Source organism: Achroia grisella, unplaced genomic scaffold (genome assembly GCF_030625045.1).
Source record: "Achroia grisella isolate CSIRO2021 unplaced genomic scaffold, CSIRO_AGI_Agris_v1 utg1174, whole genome shotgun sequence".
NCBI lineage: Eukaryota > Metazoa > Arthropoda > Insecta > Lepidoptera > Pyralidae > Achroia > Achroia grisella.
The window spans coordinates 43,813-62,104 of record NW_026712590.1 but is presented as its reverse complement, the minus strand read 5'-3'; the positions used below and the strand labels follow the sequence as shown (position 1 = coordinate 62,104).

The 18,292-nt window shown below is 32.2% G+C and overlaps 1 protein-coding gene across 5 annotated transcripts in view; it reads right to left on the bottom strand.

The window, feature by feature from the left end:
* The window catches only part of LOC131851981 (plasma membrane calcium-transporting ATPase 3), a 96,603-nt gene that overhangs the window by 53,806 nt on the left and 24,505 nt on the right, over positions 1-18,292 (bottom strand). The window lies entirely within an intron of this gene.

The window sequence follows — 18,292 nt, the reverse complement described above, 5'->3', positions numbered from 1 at the left end:
CAGTGCCAGAAACCTTCACATACGTATTGATTAAACATTTCAGATTCGATATAGATGGCAGCGTTTAGTATAGTCAACATTTTAGCTGATATAAATTCAGTGTCAGAATAAACACGTAATATATGTCGTAACCATACAATATACTCAACAATAAATAAATAAAGAATATTTAGCCACACAGCTAGTTAAAGTTATTCAAGGTATAGTTTTTTAAGGAATAAATGTGTTATTTTCACAATGGCTTTGCTTGTATCTTTTATTTTTTATAATATAAAATTTCATTGATACGGTAAATTTTAATAACAAGAAGAATTATAATGAGTGTAAATATATATAAAGTGATCGGAGTTAGTTTTCTATATAATTAATAGTAATATTATTAATTCCATTACGTGAAGAATGTTTCGATCAATTACAAAACAAATATTGCGAAGTTATTGGGTCAAAAGCAAGTGGTTGTAAAGGTACTCCACTCCACCTGGTTTTATATAAGACGAAACAAATAAAGATATGAGATTACAGTACTCGCATATGACAAAGCCTTATGTTATGAAACTTATTTTGTTTGCGGAGCCATACCCTGTCCATTTTGGGCTTTGATATTACTACAATATGGAATAGAATTGTTAAATATTATTCGCTACTAACTGTTACCCGCGACTTCGTCTGCTTTTTTAAGTTAAATGATAACCATCCATTTCATACAATTTATTAAGATTTAGACGTGAAAGAGTAATAAACAAACAGAACACTTCCGCATTTATTATATTAGTATCTATTGTTTTGTCTTTCAAAATGCAACTGAATTAAGTTTTTATAAGTTCAAGGTTGGACAAAAATTGTGTGATAAAGAAAATTCAGAATGACATGACATTATAGATGACAATAGTTGTTACACAATAAGAGGATTTAATAAAAGAATCTAGTTTATATATACCGTAGAAGAAACTAAGACTGCAACAGAATCCTATTTGCAAAACGTTGGATCTAATTTGAGCACACGGTTGTGCTTGACAAATGAAATACCTGCAGGGGTAGTTTGAAATTGGTTGGCTTAAATAGTTCCTCGTCGGCGGAATCCAAATCTTAGGTTAGATTTACTTAGATTGCAATCGTGAGTTCCAATTTACGTAGTACATTGGCTTAGGAAATGTAGTATTCAACGAATTGTGTTTACAAAACATAATTTCGGCATATTTAGCAACATATATAGTAGACATAACATTACAAATTCCAGTACATTGTGTATATATTTTGAAGTAAGTATATTTTTATTTTATGTGCAGGTTTTGTTATAACTTACAAAGTTACAGCAGTCAAGTTTCTTATGCTTTCTTTTTCGCTGAATCTACATTCTGAATAGGCAGTAACAATTAAAAATGAAGACGATTCAAGCATTTGTCAAAATAAGGGTATTTAATTAAATTTAAATGGCGTTTGAATGCAATAAAAGAAATAAGAGATATTCACATAAAACTATATAGAACAACATTATATACTAAAAGTGTATTAAGAATGGCATCTAGAATACACAATAACCCATCGAAACAAACTACACCATTGATCTTAGAGATATAAACTAGAATGTAATACTGACATGTATAATTATTATAGAACCTATTTAATAGTTGAATTGCATAATACAATAAATAATTAATTAGTATTAATAGGTTCATCAAAAAGTACTTTATTATCTGTAAATAATGCTTTAGATTAGAGTTTACGTTAATTCGGGGAATACTTTTCAGTTTCAAATATTTAATTAGTGTTGAAAGGTTATAAATATAGATGAACTATTCCCAGGCATGAACCAAAATAGTATGTTCCCGCGTCACAGGCATAAATAACAGGTATTATAGTTATTGTTTAAAAAATGTAGAGACGTGTCTCACGTCTGGAAGAATTTCAACGTCATGTCGACCGCATTGACGTAGAAAAAATAACGTCACGCGATACTAATGCTCTGAATACGGTTTATCTAATATCTCTGGTCTGATCAAATTGCGATTTTTTATTTTTAAAACAACACAAGGAAGTGTTATTTTATGACGTTTTTATTGTGTGCTTACATTATTGCTCGGTTTGATTGCGAACTGGCTATTTGGGGTGAGTAGCAAATAAACATGAACACATGTGGAAAGTTTTTTCAGCTTTTGTTAATACACATATTCCTTTTGTGCATTTTAAAGCTTCAAATATTATGTATATAGGTGGAGGTCCGTATGATGGTCGATGAAAAGCATTAGTCTTCAGAGATGTCACTATACACCTTTTACGATATGATGTAATATTTTAAAGTTGAAAGAAAACAGGTTTCTATAAAAAACAGATTGTAAAAGAGTCTTGTGACTTTAGCACTCAAAAAAAGACAGATAATCTATCCTATTCAAGTTAAATTTACTATTTGAAATAACCATTTGATTCTTCATTATCTTTATTATGACTATTAACAATAAAATAAATACTTTAACTAAATGTGATACCGAAGTCGAAAAATAAAAGAAAGAGAAAGAGAAATCGTAGAAATTTGGTTAGAATAGAACCCCAAGTCCCTTCGCGTTAGTTACAATGAACGTGACTTAACTAATTGACTCTATTACTACTCGCTCGACATTAATAGGTTGTGCGGTTTTATAACGTTAACAAATTGGATGGCACTAATTCAGTTTTGGCTTGTTATCTGTTGTAATAGGGGTCGTTGAATTCTGACGACTTAATTCAACCTTTCTAATAATTGTTCTGTCACTTTCACACTATTCTTGTCTAAATGAGATAGCAATAGTAATAAAAGAAATAGTTGATGGATGATTTCAGTAGTTGTTGGAAATAATGACGCAAAAAATCTTATTTACAACCTCATTCATTCATTCATAATTTAAGAGCTGCGCTGTTATCGGCGGAGATCTTGCTTGCTTGCTCTTGATATTTCTCATTATTGTTTAATTTTACAACCTATTAACAAGAAAACAAAATCGCTTGAATCTTAAGGCGGCATTACTACTATCTAAAATCCTTCCTAATATTTTCCTTTTAAATGATATGTCATATATAATTTTAGATACAAATAGTGTAAGATTTGCGCTGTTTTGACCCACATTTCAAGGCGCGGGTGCAACTATATACAAGGACATAGATTGGTAGGTAAGTTGATGTTAGCTACAGAGTCAGCTAACAAAACATTAATCGAAGCAAGCAGACGTAAGCGTATGTGCCAAGTACACAGCGCCCAGCCCACAAGACCTCCTCCGCCTCCCCAAAGTAGCTAACGAAAGCGATGGAGGAGGTGAAGCCAATGAACTGTCAGAGGTCCACGAAATCTGGTCACGTTGTACTGGTACCGGGCGAATGCCAAAGGGCGGGCGAGGTTGTCGTTTATATCTACTGCATACACGAATATGATGCTTGAAAGAATTGACTTTGGCAATGTGTTTGTTGAATTTTTTACACGATTTATTTGAACCTAATGTTTTCCGAGTAAACTATCGTAAAAAACTTGAACAGGAAATATTAGTTTTCTGAGACGGAAAGCTTTGATGTTTGTACTTCAATTGTCAATGCTTAATACACAATTTCGATACATCATACTATTCTTTAAATTGACAATTACCTACTACTATTTTCAAACCATGTCAAAGATGAATAAATGGAAAAGATATTGTAACATGAAAGCTAAAGGACGATAAGAATAACAAATAGATATTCATACATTATGTCCCAACGACATTGTTGAGATCTGTTCAAGTGTATACGACCGGCTCACTACAGTCATTTCTTTAGTACAAGCACTTTTATCTTAGAGAGTCTGATAGTTAATAGCCTTATGTTCGAACCTCGATATAGCAGATGCAGTGTAAAATAATATTATAGAAAGAGATTCTTTGTTTTTAAATTTTTGGATTTAGATTAAGGAACAATTTTAAAGTCAATGTTAAAGACTTTGGGTTAAGAACGATAATTTACACATACCGTAGGCATAATCAATATTAAACAAATATTTTTTTCAATTCAAAAGAAATTATACAGACCAACTAGAACTAAATCAATGGTAAGTACGTATTTTCATGACTTTTCAAGGTTATTAACTGTGATTAACCATAGAAATATTATACCGATATCACAATACTAAAATGACAAGGTACAACCGTACAATAAAAGTATATGACTTCAGTCATAAAAATGTATTCATAGATAAGGCGCTGGGAAGAGATAATGTTTAAGTAAATTTTACAGCTGATATAAAATATGCAGGATACTTTGCAGCAGGTTTCACATTTGTAGACATTTCCGACAAACTTATAAATAAAATACATGATGACGACACGCAAAGCGGTCACTGGAGAGCATTGTAGCAGTAAACATACTCCGTTTAGATACTAATCCCCCAGAGGCAAATAGAAAATACACGCTGGAGAGAAAACCCATTTCGTTTCTGATGGAATAACAGTGTTATCTACCGACAATGCTTAGCTGTACAAATAAATAGTTACTGCGAAATACTCAATTCTAATCCGGTTTGATAGATATCAAAATAGTTGCTGAATTTCTGATGTATAACCTACGCCAAATTAATGCGGTTAAGAGGATTGGAGATCTTTAACCTTAAATGCAGACATTTCTTTGGCGTCAATAAGATTACCCCAAGGATTACAAAGGCATAGCAATTACGGCGGCGAAGGCTGAGGTCGCGACTAAATGGCGACCATTATTATAGCGTATTCCGTATAGTGGGGAAATGAAGTAGAACATTATACAATTTGTTACATAACACGAGCTACAGTTATGGTAACAATCTAATTATTGCTTATTGTAGCTCAGAAACAATGTAAGAGTGAACTGTTGTTATTCCATTTTCATTGTACATATAATCTTAAATACGAACTTGTGGAGAATTGATTATGAATAGCCTACCCCTATGAATTACAATTAAAATATCTTTATTTTTCTTAAGAATTGGTTTACATTATCGATAATTTATGGTTAATAATGAACACGCCCTTCATCAACATGTCATGTAAAATGAATTAATGTTGTGTCAAGTCGTATAGGAAGTCAAAATAATAGGAAATAATGATTTTCGTAATGCCGTAGACATGTTATCAACCGTAGTTTCATCAGCTTTTTTCTTTTAACATTAAATTACTTGACGAAATAATTGGATTACCTGTAACATTCATGATTTAAAATAAATGAAATATTCATGAAATGAAAGACTAAAAACATTATTCTATCAGCCAATTATATTAAACTTTTTTTTGTTATATAAGTAATTCTATTGTTTCTCAAAATTAATATTTTTTATAAGAAAAAAATTATCTTGATTTTTCGACAGTGACCTCGCAATAGCTTTCGATAGCATGAACTGTCTGTTTCGGACGCTCCCGACCTATTTCAGTCCACCGGCCAACGGAGTTACGCTTTGAAACAATGAACTGAGTGCGCGTGAATGAGAAAGGTATAATGTCCAGGTTATAAGATTGAGCGAGATGGAGATCTGAGCCGGCGTCACACAGGGAGCACGCATAGTACCCGCTGCGTTCTATTTCGGCACGTCGCAAAACATGTCTCGGAATTCGTTTCTATGTGTCTGGTAACATCAGAAATCATGTGACTAATGATCTACAGTCTAAAACAGTATAGATTAACATGTAGAAGCTTGAGAATTACTACAAACACCACGGTTGGGAGTCACATCCGTGCTAATTGCAGGCAAAACACTTCTACAATTACTGCTTAGTTTTAAAAATGACGTGTTCTTGCTACATAAAAACATTGGGATCGTTTGCTATTCCTATTAAATGTTATGACACGATATAAGATAATGAATTCAGGGCTATTACCTTGAATGACATCAGGAGTTATGTAAGTTCTGTTGTAAAAATAATTTCCGTTTGCCAAGTTTGACGCAGACATCGACGTGTTTGTCAATACTATATTAATTTATAGTAGCCGAAATGGCATTAATTTACACTTGTTTGAAATACTATGGTACATAATCCAAACATATCTTTAATTGAATATTTTGGTGTTTCTTACATTACGACCAGGCCTCATAACTTTGGATGTAAACAGAGTTTAAAATAGCTCGATTGTTTCGTATAGTTTACTGTACGAGCCACATTAACCTGTAAGTGAAGTAAATAAAATGATGTACCACCAAGAAAATGGGCTACCGAGCTCGTATGTTGAACATATTGGTTATTTGTTTTACAGCTTTTGTAGTTAGGCGATCGTCCGTCTTTCGTTGGGTTAAAGTTTATTTTAATCTTGGTATTAATATTAGTTACGAAAATACCTGCGAGTGTTCAATCATAAGTGGTACCTGGTTTGTTTCTGTTGCGCACGGATTTAGTTGTTTTCTAGGTATACAGTTTACGCTTGGGGCTTCCGCTATGTGGTTGCCTAATGAGCGTGTGGCTCGGAACAGTAACACCATTGACTGAATATGTGTGTAATGTTACTGACGAACCCGAGAGACTTAGTCGGCGTAAGTAAATCCCGCTATCAAAACCTAGTAAATATTTACAGGTGGGGTGCTGTTAGATTTGTATATTTTCCTCATTTTCACGATTGGGCTATTATAATAAAATAAATCTATATAAACAAATTCAAGTCGTTTACATCAAAATAACTTCAATTATTTCAATACGGTGGGTGATGATGAATGAATAAAAACCTACATGTTATTTTTATAATGATAGATGATCCAATGTCATGAATAAAGTTAGTAAAAAATACTTCGGAAATTACAAATGAAATAAAATATTTGAGTGGATTTATCCATTAAGCATCCTGAGCGGAGGTTGTATAATACTGACAATGTATCTGTAGAAAATAATATAGACAATACAAATGTTAACGATCCATTGTACAAGAGAAACAATCGTGAGTAAGATGAGATGGAATGTAAAGACAGTGCTACGTAAGGAACGGAAATAGTCGTATCTCTGTTCCTAGGGGGTACGATGTTGGTAAGGGGGCACGAAGGGAGCGGTGGAGTGGGAGAGAGTGGATGACGTCATCGTGGAAATTGATTCGAGGGCGAAAAACGAGGCCGCAACAAAACCGGCGCCGCGTCCGCCGACGAAGCATAAATTACTGGTTTATTTGCTAAGTCGCATGGGGACTCATCTTTTATTCTGCGTAATGGATTTTTAGATACATGCAGATAGTTTATGATGTAACTGTATCGGCCAATGACCTTTTAGGCTAGGATGAATACTGTGACCTTCAATGTAGACAGCATCGATATTATGAGTAAGACTTCTCAAACTTTATATTGATAGGTATATTCAGATGCTCAAACGCTAAACAGTTCAAATTACATTTATTTATATACTTTGTTTTATATAAAACATATGGAAAATAAGAATACGACACGCCTGATGGTAAAAGATTGTCTATAAACCTGACACCCACTTGGAACCCACCATCACCAGATCGTTGGGAAGACTACTCTTACTATTTCGTACAACAGTAAATGGTACAGATAAAAGAACGAATTGGTAGCGCTAACCGTTAGCATTTAATGTCCTTAGTACAGCACAGATTCTGTGTACGGATGTTATTTCAATAATGGCCTCAGTAAATTCTAGTGAAGTAGACAGAAACATAGATTAGGGACCTGTTTTATATTTTTAGACGATGACAACAATGTTTTATCAAATATTATTCTCATTGAAGAACATAATCGAAATTCATTATACGACGCTAATGTAGCCAAACAGTTCGTGGTCGGTTTTCAAGATGAGTTAGTTGCGTTATATTGCGGACGTAGTGATAAAGTCAATTATGTCATTGTTCAAAATAATTCCAACCTCTTCCCACTTGTGATGGGTCTATTTTAACTTTATGTCATACAATAAAGTTGCTGTAGTAATTCCGAATTCCAATGGACTAACGTCAGCAGTTATGAAGATATTATGCAAATATTGCTGCTTTTATTGTATCTTTTAATTGTTTATGGGTTTAATAGAATTTTGCAATGTTAGATACATTGATAACTCTATTATTCTAGATCTTTATTAATACATTGTTAATGGTATTAATAGTTACTTTTAATTAGATTAAAGTGTATTATTAAATTATATCATTATTGGACGTATTATTTTATAAATTGATCATTGTTTATGGGTTTAATAGAATTTTCAATGCTAGATATGTTGATAATTCTATTATTCTAGATCTTTAAGTAATAATATATTAGTTAATGGAAATAATAAATACTTTTAATTGTATTATAGTGTATTATTAAATTATATCATTATTGGTGTATGTATTATTTTAGTAATTAATTTTACATGTTGTTATATCTCAGTCATTCCACAGTAATTTCCTTTTAATTAATTTAATTAATAATCTTTGTAATTTTTTTATACTTTTGACGTATGTTGCTTGTATCAAAATTCACATAAAATATATAAAAAATATTTTTAATATAATAATTTACTTTTATCTGTTTTACTTTCAATTTCCTAAACGGATTAAGCACTCATCACTAAATTTGCCATATTTTTAATACAAAACGTACGTACGTTTATTTATATATTTACCGAAATAATATATGTATTATATTTTAAATATATAAATAAAAAGTAAAATATTGTGAGAAGGCAATGAAGGTTTTATACTCATATTTTACTTAGACGTAGTCTTTATATTTCCACATTTCCAACATGTACCGAATTCCAATTTAAAATATTTTATCTTGTTTAATAACGTTATTAACATTATTTTTATTTGGCTTTTAACACAAAGGCAAACTCAAACAGACAAACATCCTGTTACTGAGATCATCTCCCCGTCATTAACGTGTTACGATCACAATTTTTATTGATGGTATTGACTGGAGTAAGACCATAATATGACGTAAGAGTGTGCATGACTCCATTTATCACGATAATGCGACTAATTATAGAAGTTGGGAGATCGCAGTTAAAATTATAATCAAGCGCTGACGTTTTTGTATGTATACATGATACATAATTTTGTTGTGATAATGGTATTATGAATTGACAGATGACTAATAATTTGCATGATGAATAAGTGACAATATTCAGTGGAAATTTTTAAAGATCGGTAAAATTATGAACAAATAATTACATTAAAGTAGACATTTTAACACAACATTATATACAAATAACTTGAATTTAATAATTATACAATAATTAATAGACTAATGAATAATTAATAAACTCTTAGTCATGCAATGATGCATAAACTATCATGGAAGTGAGTCTGTTCGTATGTAATTACATATATACACTATAATTTGTATTTAGTACATGTACATTTTGTAAAATGGTTATTATTTATCTATGAGTAGAGTTTTAGAACTGTATTATTTTCTGGATATTGTCGATAGGAATAATTTAATGTACCTTCTTTTGATGACTAATCTAATTTTGTACTAAAATATTTAGAAAATGAATAATTTTAAATATTCGATTTATAATGAACTTGAGTTAGACAGTGAGTTATTATATATCTGTATCAAATCAAGATTTGAGAATTGAATCTAGGACTGGTTAATGAAAGAACACACGTTAAAGCACTACGACAGATTACATAGCAGTTAACTACGATTGTTGGTAAACGGCAATTATAATTAAGATACGAAAAAAATATGCCATTATTTCGTTATTAGACACACAATGAAAACCAGTATTCAATGAAAATGACGATAAAAACCTTGATATCACGGTACAATATGGTTGTCGGCACCATACAATTTTCCTACAAAAGTAATAGTTAGCGATAAAATAAAGAGAGAGCGCCGCTGTTTGGTGGTTTAGTACCCTAACTTATTCTCCAAAGGTAGACAGTTTCAATCTAGCCTAGATTAAATATCTTTGGAAATGAATTTATATTTTTGACTAATTCTCTAGCGATAATAGATTCTATGAAGGACTAAATAAATCGGAAGTTTCTACTGTGGACTCAAATATAACTAGCAAAATATGGGCATGTCAAGTGTTATGTTTATATTTAAACAGACGTCACTAGTTATCAATTCACCCGGATTTGCACGGATGCATTACAAATCTTTGAGTTTCTCGGTTTGTTCTTTAATATTATATAAAACACGTGTTAAACATAAAAACGTTCCTCTTGAATCACTCTATCTATTACTGAAATATAATAGATATAAGCGAACAGTCAGCGGCGTTGACTTTTTTATGTTTATGATTTATACTATGTAAAGATTAAAAATTATAGATAAACTACAACACTACAAACAATGTAGGCAGTAGGAGAGGTAAAAGAGATGATGTCATTTGTACAAGCTGTCAATGCCATAAACACGAGGGTTGATTGAGTGACGTCACTTATGACAGAGGGCTGAGCGGACCCGCCCAGTCCTTCATAAGCACATGAGTGATGCATATGTCACGGTCCCAACTAGGTCTTGGCCATGATAGCGGGCTTGATTTAAACCGGTTTCAAAAGAAGAGGTATTTCTTAATTCAGCTATTTTTTAACTAATGATTCGGCCTTAAGAAACTAACCTAGAACCTACGTAAATATATTTTATACCGTGCATAGTCGATGAGTAATTAGAAACAGTGTGCATCAAAATACATTAACTATTACTTTCAGGGTTGCATATCCAAGAATAAAAAAAAAATTGTACTTGAGAAAGAGAGTAGGAAGAAAGAGCTTTTTACAGTTATAAACAGCAAAATCGGCTACGAGTTTCATTGTCAATTTAGGAAACCAAAATTTCTAAAATAGGTCTGGTTATTCTGGGCAATGCTCCCAATAACTCGTAGCCTGATCTCTATAAATAGGGTTAACTCTACCTGGATAATCTCTAACTGTAAAACAGTATGTTTACTTTTTTATTTTGAGTATTCTTGCATGGGACCTAAAATGTTACTTTTGGCTGGGACATGACTGATTGACAAAAGGCATTGTAGCTGCAGGAATAATTACTTAGATTGATTTTTTTTTCGTTCACATTGCTATAATTTTAATTACCTGAAACATCTATAATACAATGTATAAAAAGTACATTGTAAACATGTCTGAAGTAAATAAAGTTCTAAATATAGTTTGTAATAGTCTGCTAAGTTATTTAATAGCATGATGTAAGCGTTGTCGATTGCTGATATAAAATTTCATTGATTCAAAGCCACAGAGTATCCAAGGCCGCGATGAATCTTAGTCAATGACAGCCTTCCTGTATATAATGGTATTAGGTCGCCCAATAGAAGAAATAAGAGAGAAACGAGCAAATAAAAATGTCATTGAATAAACAGCAACCATCAATCAAATCAGATTCAGTTTCTTAATATATGTTATTTAAGTAACTTTGACATTCCGTTCACGGCAATGTATGTCTCTATCTAATGGAAATAAAAGAGTAACCTCTATTAACAAACGAGCAAACAAAGAGTTCCTCGTATATATCTAAACATCTATCAATCAAATCAAGGACTGAAGAAAGGCCATTAAGAGTACATAGTCTAGGTAGCGAATATATCTTCTAACTAACTTTGATGTTCCTTTCACGAACACTATCTATCTCTGTTATATCTAAGGGAAATAAAAGAGTAACCTCTTTATTGAGCCTCGATTAAAGGTAATGTGATTTGACTCGCCTTGCCCTCTTGTTCGGTAGCGGTTTACTCAAGTTAACATGAGCTACGAAAACTTTTCTGATTCTGTTAGAGGACAGTCTTTCAAACAAACTCCAAAAACGAACTACTATTTGACGACATTTTTATTTACTGTCTTAGCAAATTCACGCTTCATTTTGGTCATATTTATTGCGACTGATAGTACTTAATATTCGATAAAGAAGACAGCTTTTTATGATTTTTTAACACCAATAAAACTTTATATTGCAAATTAAATATGAACAACGATTGATTAAGTCATCTTTAAAAGAACGTTCGAGTATTAGTTATGCATAATAGGAAACGAGATGACATTGAGCGCACTTCAATGCAGAAGACTGCGTGCCACAGGATTATATTAACTTGCTGGTGTAGTTTTGCTTTATTTATAAACATTACTACTACTATTTACAAATATTTTAATAATATATGTAAATTTTACCGTAGATCTGAAGTATCGTCAAATTAAATTTTATTTATTCGTAAGTCTGAGAGTTTGGTCCCTGTCTATTTCCTTTCGATTTAATAGTATAATGTTTATTGAATAAACATTATCGTTAGAAACGTTTCAAACAATATTTGATACATTATCTATACACGAGCGATTTCTGTATTTCTATTATTATCATTTAATCAAAGTTAATGTATGCAAATGCTGTTCATACGGCATAAATGTCCTTGACTTTGGTGCGAGGTTCACTAATTACAAGGGCCCATAGAGGTCGGTCGGCCACAATACCTTTGGTAATATTCCAAAATTTATAATCGACGACAACTTCTAGACCTTTAATTAATAGCTTCGATAAATTGTATGAAAAGCGACGGTATATACCGATGGAAACCGTTTAGATCTCCACCTGTTTATAGGATAGTCACTAATTCAGTCGTCAAAAGGAATTCTTCATGAATATCACAATGTTGTAGGATATTTGGCACCGTTCCACACGTTTTAAATATTCACAGCGGACGTTTAATTTGGTTGAATACTTATAAGTGTTTTAGGCTTGTAAAAATGAGTAATAAGACGTATTGCACTAGATGAAGATGTTATTTTTTGTTGGCGGGACGTCGAATATCATTTTTCGTTGTACCGCTAGAGTTCAGTGAAATGGATGACACAAACGATCTATCAGCGAGAAAGATTTCCTTAGCATTATACAAGACAATATAAGCCTTATTACAAATTGCTTTAGAACTATAATGATATTTAGCGAGTTGTAAAATCATAAATGAATCTAGAATATCAAAAGAATGGTCTGAAGGTCCGGGCGTTAATTCTGAAGGTATATTTGTACTGATCTATTTTGAAACGTCTGTTCTGTGGGAAAAGGTGGATTTTAAAGTTATATAATTAAAGATATATTTCGATTAAAGAAACGAAATAATATGTATGATAGATTAGTTTTATATTCGGCATTTTGCTTCATACAAATGTATTCTATCAGAAGTATTGGTCGGTTCAAATTAAAACGTAGCGATCTAATAGAGAATTAATTCCTGTTACTATTTTTAGTTTTTCCATACATCATTCGTTGAATTCAGATTCTAATCTATTTCGGTTCGTTGTGCTCGTTGTATGTTTTCCAAAGGATAAGCTTTTAATCAGGCTAAACAGTTTAATCTTTGTTTTTCAAGACAAATTTTCTGTAGATGAGGTTTCAAAAAAGTATGTCTGTCCCAGAATAGAAATATATAGTCATTGGACGTACATACAGTGATTAGAGCACTATCAGGCATTTATCACGGTGTATTTACAATTATGTAACAAGATTTTGAAATATGTAATAGATAACCTAGTCACATAATACAGAGATAAAAATATTATTTATCTATATCCTACAGCTTAGCTCTCTGTGTGCTGATAGAGCAAAAACGTGGTTACAATTCATTTTCACAAATGGCAACCGTCGCATTAGTGTTAGTAGCAGAGAAGGAATCTCAAATTAAAACAATACATATACTAAGCAAGCAGCTTAGTATATGTATTGTTTACCAACATTATTACTAATAATAAGATAATAACCCAGGACTCCTTCCATACCTATACAAAGTCATATTAATTAATACATACGTTTATATCGTGCGAGGAATCGAACCCGTGACTATCGGAAATGAGGCGGTGTAGAAAACCGATAGAACTATAATTTACATGTATTATAGCATATTCATACTAACTCTTAATATACACACTTGCGTTTATTTGTTAACGTTACTATTTTACCATTAGGTTCTTTTATACCATATCAATCATAGACCAAGTCAGGGGAATAAGTTAGTATTTTCATATTTTGGTTACAAACACGTGGCGCCATCTAATCGATTAGTATTTTATCGTAAACGGGAATGGTGTAAGCTCGTCAACGCAAATGATGCACGATTAATTCCGAAATCTAATTAGTCAACATCATAATATGTTATTGGCGCTTAACATTTATTGAAGTCATTACTATGTGCCGCATTAAATATTATGTACTATTACAATATTAGTATTACATACACAGATATTTGACTTATGAATATAAAAGACTATTACACCATCCACGCTTCGCCAGGATGTTCGTGACTTTCTGAGTTTTGTATATATCTACATAATATATTACTTTAGCATATGTGACTCTGGATAAATATATCCATCAAAAACTGAAAGAATTTCTAAAATCGGTGCCGCAGTTTAGGACTTTACTTTATGTAGAATAACAAAATCCTTTTTATAATATTGGTAATTAGGTATTTATTTATATAAAAACTCCTGTGACATTCTCACTGTTCCAATTGTAGAAAACTCGAAAATTATAAAAATATACTTACAACCTACGTTTCACTGATAATGTAGCTAACAATAGGCGAAAGACTTTTAAAAATGGGTTGAATATTTTTGAAGAGTACTCGTTACAAACAAACATCGAATCTTTTCTCTGTATAATATTTAGATATCATACTTTCGTATTCCACAAAGTTCACAGTTCACATTGGACCTTCGTAGTATCGATCTAGTTGGTTCAATGAACCAACACGAGTTGGAACTATATATATACATTTTATGTATCCTATATACCACATTGCTTATACAAAAATATTTTCTATAAGAAAAATTCCATTTTTTATATCATTGCTTAAATAATTTCGTCTAACAATTACATTAGTAGCTAATGTTAACAATTTCTTAGAACTTAGAATTTACTATCATTTTACATTTATTGTTGTCATATCAATTACAATGTACTTATATACATTTGCGTTACCAGCACATACAATTTTTATAAACTTTTACATTAGCAAGTTTTATATACCTTTACCTCAAGTCGAGTACGATATCAGGCATATAACTGCAAAGATCCAAGGGAGAACCTAGACATTGTAATATTCCTATCATTTCATTATGTCCAATGTTAAATTACAAGTTTAACCTTGGGACTCAAGTGATATCATTCAAAGGTCACCGTTTCAGTATCTAAGAGGTCGTTCTATCAATAAATCACTTTGGCATCCACGAAAATCGGTGCGTCCTATTCTGCGGCACTTTTGTTCGATTCAACGCACAAAATAGTCCAAAAGAGAGATGTCAGCATCGTAAAACATTGCTGAGCAAACCGTGACCTCATTAACGATCCAGTAGGTGTTACGAGGGTCGTAAAAATCCCTACTAAATTCCAGAATTAAGCCTCCTTTGAGTGTCTGTCATATCCATTTATAAATTAGCCGAGACGAGACGCCTCGCCAATGGAGTAACTGTCTCGAAAAGAAAATGGATTTGTGTGATGGCGTCGTCACGCTTGACTCACAATGTATTTTAGTTGGCGCTAATTACTTTTTGATGAGAGAAGGCTGAGTAACAAGATTATGAGATGCATTAAAAGTACGTCGCACATTCCACTTTTTCCTTATAATAGCGCTATTAGCACGTACATTTTTAAATGAGTGGGAAACGTTATGGGATAAGTTTAAGAGTTCAGTCAAAGAAACGCAAGCAGCTGGTCACATTGCGGTTAACCATAAACTGAACCTTAACGAACAATCGATAAGATCTTCAAACGACATAACCAAGTTTACAAATGCTAATCTCGCTTCTGTCGGGGTTATTGCGGAATTGTCTCCAACGTCACAATGAAAAGTTTAATTTCGAGTCTGTTTGCTTTCGCGTCCTTTTGACGATTCTATTCTGGTTCAACATTGTATTCAAACGCTAATTCTGCATTACCATTGATTGTAACAATGTTTCAATTATGCCAAATTGTATTTAATTGTTATCAAATAATAAGTACGAACATTTCAGTATCTATAAAATTGTATTCGTCTATGGGACTTTCGTCTTTGGTAATGGATATTTTGTATACACTGTCGATAGTTTCATAGTAACGGGGTTGAGGTTTCGTTATAGGTAATTAAAAATGTATAAAGAGTCGAGAGAGGTCAGTCAAAGGTTTCGGGTCTAATGGAATATTTATTTCCGATAGTAAATTATTAACGATACGGTAGTTTGAATGAAAATTCGCTATCTAAAAGTTTGCTGTATATTTTATCATGTATATGATGCTCCAGTTAGTTCGTACCGAGAAGCTCGGTGAAATAAATAAGCAGCGATCGCAGATAAGTACCACAACATTCAGGGGGAGTGACGTCGATTTACCGATAATGTCATCGTCGATATTAAAGCCAGTGAATAGATAGTTGCAAAATAACGCGTTCATTTGTAACTTTGTCTGACAACCTGTTATGCGATTTATGTATATATCAGCAGTTTGTGTACGAGACTTTGGTTGAGTCGTTCTAACTATATTATATATATTTATCTCTGGGATAATTATACTTTGACAACTATTTATACGATTTATGGTTTTATCAATTACGGCCTCAGTGGTCTAGTGGATATCGCGGGTTCGATTCCTCACACGATGCAAATCTTTGTATTCATAAGCATTATTGTTTGTATTGGTCTGGGTGTATTCTATGTATATTATATATGCACTTACAAAAAAAAAGCTATGTAGGTATTTGTAGTACTCATAACATAAGTTTTGCTTAGCTTGGGACTAGATGACGCCATGTGAATTGTCTTGGGTTATTATTATTATCAATTAGCTTTTGCACGTGATTCTGCGTTGTTGTACCAAGTCACAACCTGCTCATATATACGTATGATCTATCTTGATACATAACTTGTTATACAATATATGTAATCAACCGATTTTGATTTTGTTCTCTACCTTCACCTATTTACAGATTCAAATCCTATCTTAGAAAATGCCTATTCCATAAAAGAAACTTACTACCTATTTCAATTTGTAATCAAAGTTACAGTAAAACAAAATTGGGGAAAGTCCTGAATAAAAATGTATAAATAATTTGATATAGGCGTGGCTTGGTAAGCAATTTATACTTTTGTCAAGTAACACATATGGAATATATATGATAGTCCCAATCCGGGGATGATATCCATCATCAGAGACAGGGCACCGATAAAACATCGATGTGGCATTCCCGGGGCGATCCGGAGGGCACGTACCTAGGCCGTCTCCTGGGAGAACCCACGTCACCTCAGCCGATTGCGGTGAACTTATTCGGAATTACGGAATGAGATTGACAAAAGCATTGGAGGCTACGTTTTCATGCCATTTCTCGGTATATTTTCTTGTTATGTCCATATTGAATTATAATATATTCTGTGAATATTTTTCTTTGTAATTTTAGGGAAGTTTATCTGCTGAGAAAAGTAGTACCTAGCATAATATGCATTTAGGATATTATAGTAAAATAAATTGTATTACAAAAGCATTATGTGAAATGAATAAAATATACTCACTTACACACATCGTTTTTATTGGAAATATATATATATATATTTATAACTAAACTAGAATTAAGACTAATGATACAAACTCAAAACTAACAGATTTGTATTGAAACTTAGCTTCAAAATATGGTAAAATTTCTTTCTGAACAATATTTTGGTTGAATATTTAATGAATAATTTAGAAATTGATTCCATTATTGTATAAATAAAACCTTAGCGTCCCCGAAGGACAAAGTAGTTAGTAACTCATGCGAGCGTGAAGGCATTGTTCTCTTATAAGGACATCGCACGAATTGAATTAGTTATGAGTAACGGTTATAAATCTATAAAGGTAGCCTATTATAAGTCCGTACAAACACCGTTTAAACCTGGCTACACAAAATTAGTACTACCTAAGCTTCCTTTATTAATATTAACTGCAGTCCAAACTTAGTTTGAGGGAGCGGATGAAAATTGAAATTGATGAAAATTAAACGTTGATATTGAAAATTTTAAAAGTACGCTATTTATGAATGAAATTATTCCATTCAAGATATGACATGATATCTGAACAAAAATGCGATAGCAATGATAGTCATAATAATAACTGAGTAAAAGAGTATACTATAGTACGAACAATTTAGAACGTAAATGTTTTCTAAGTATAAAATGAGTATGTGTAGATGTACAAAAATTTGGATTAGAATTTAATAGGGAAAGTAAATTTCGCTGTTGATTTAGGTACTATATCACCTTGTCATGTAGAAGGTGACAGAACATCATATAGAAACGGAGTTCGTAGGAGTAAACATGTTTATGAATAACATTTTGACACGAAGCGTGCCTTTGATTACAAATTATAAGCAATGTGAACAAGTAACTGCCATATGGTTACCAGACACTT